Consider the following 2,458-nt stretch of genomic DNA (forward strand, 5'->3'; position numbering starts at 1 on the left):
CGGCATTCATTCCACGGCCGCCGCACGTTCTACTGACCCACATACAAATCTCATACCCACCTTCGTTAAAAATCTGTCCAGTAAAATCAAATCATCAAAAGGTCTAGACGTTACTACCAACATTATATAAAGAATTTCATGGTAGGAATGTAACTTTTTTACTCGGTGATATAATTTTACCTTCATATTAATTATATGTTTTTTTAATTACAGTTCTGCGTCTTTATTTCATAAGAACGCTTCGGATATCAAATAGAAAAAATATGTTAGGCACCTATTAAGCAAATATTTTCAACGCCTCTCTGTCTGAATATTTCTCCAAATAAATCAGGTCTTTTTCTGCGCAGTGGCTTAGAATTATCGAACAATTTTTCGTTTCAAAACACCTGGTAAAAATGATTTCTCTTTCACCCCGTGATAAAAAGAACAAAATTGACGGCCAATCAAGGTAGGTACAGGTATTTTTGTAGTACTTTTTAAAAAGTGTACAATTCATTCGTTATTTCTCATTGATAAGCCGTTCTTATGAAAAACCCGTTTGATTATATTGTTAATTTTAATACTCGTATGTCTGAACTTGATGCTTTAAAAGTTATTTTTTCCGCGTTGTAATCAGCTGTCAACGTTTTGGCGCGCATTTATCGCGTTATGAAACTTAAGGTTTATAATTGAAAGGAGTAATTAGTTTCTTTTTCATCGGTAATTCGTGGCTACCTCTCTCATTGTTTTGTTAAGTATTTAGACATTCATTTTCAGTGTAATCTCTTCCTTTTCAAATAATTACATATACTAATTTCGGTTGTGAGTCTGCCTGTAACTCCGGTTCAAAGAAAACTTGAACATGAATTTGATTTGATTTTCAACATTGAAACTGATCGTGGGAACAATTAAGACAAACGTAAAGTAAATACTTACCAACACTATTTTATTTTTTTCTTGATCTGTATTTGAAATGTGTAATTCTTTTCTTTAAATTTTGAAGTATGTCGTAATTTTTTAAGTTAGCTAAAAGTGCTCATAAGAAGGGTAAATTTCTGACCGTTTCTAAAATTGACAATTTTTGAAATGATCTGATTTTATTTTATTTGATTTTACGCCCAGTTGAGCTTCTACATGGATTTTAAGAACATACGATACATAATTTTACACACATTTTTTAAAGCATGAACAGTAAACCGATAAACTGAATATGAAAACATAACATAAAATAATATAGAAACTAGAACAATATCACATGTATGACAAATCACTAAAACTCCTTTACCAACGCTACTATAATTTGTTGGATTTAACGAAGTGCTGGTATAGATTATGCTTAATTCTATAAATGGAGTCAATAAATATATCAATAGTACCCCCAAACTTGTTGCCCAGGTCATACCTCCTCAATAGGAGGTTACCATTGTTAGTGAGTGTGTCTGATAGTTGGTTGTGTATGTATGGCAGAAAAATGTTTTTTCTTGTGTTGCTAGTCGGAACACGGAATTTAGTAGTGGTAACGATGGCAGTACTGCCAATTAAGTTGTTAATGACTTTGTGTAACACAACCAGGTCTGACATAATTCTCCTATCAGACAGTGTTATTAGATGCAATCGATTCATCAAACTGACACAATTAATCTATTCAACTGGAGCTTTAGCTAAAAATGTACGTACCTAAGAAATTTGTGCTGAACTATTTCTACATTATTAGAGTGAACTTTATACATCTTGAAGTATTTTTTCAATAAATTCTTACAGCTTCACAAACTCTACAATTATAACACCGCGTGATTTGTTCACGGTTCTGAGCTAGACATATAATTATAGATATTAAGGTTTATATTTTCCTAGATAATATCCATATTTGATGAAAATGATCACTTATAATAAATTCTAATAAAACATATTGAATTCGTATTTCTCGTGATGACAGATGCAGTGAATTAAACGAATTTGCCGGGAAAAATCTACGTGACCGCGGTAACTTATCGCTCGCTCCTCCTGGGTTCCACGGAAGAGCAAATTTTACACGGAACGGTTGTTGCAAGAACCGTAAACCGCCCACTTAGTAAAATTAGATCAATTTCGCTGCCAAATGTTGAGATTCGTGGCAAAAGTGAAGAATAACAATACTGGAACCCGGCCTTATCTTCTTCTCTCTGGGAATAAGCAAAGTTCTGCGGAATGCCTCGGGCCCTAGCTGATTTACTTGGAAAGATGAGCAATATTGAGTAATGTGGGCTTTTATTTTGACGAACTACTGGCACTAAACTGCTGCACAGAGATTGGTGGATTCTTGTAAAGCATTGGTTTCCAACCTTTTTGACTTTCGTGAACTATATTGAGTGCATATAAAAATCTCTTAAAGTTTTTACAATTTATCAATTTTTCAGAATAGATATTCCCTTAGAATAAATTAACTAGTATAAAACACTTTTTTATTAAATTACTTACTAGAGGATTGAATTAAAACTCC

The sequence above is a fragment of the Hesperophylax consimilis genome, chromosome 18, assembly GCF_061612785.1.
Source record: "Hesperophylax consimilis isolate HC1 chromosome 18, BYU_Hcon_1.0, whole genome shotgun sequence".
In the NCBI taxonomy this organism is placed as follows: domain Eukaryota; kingdom Metazoa; phylum Arthropoda; class Insecta; order Trichoptera; family Limnephilidae; genus Hesperophylax; species Hesperophylax consimilis.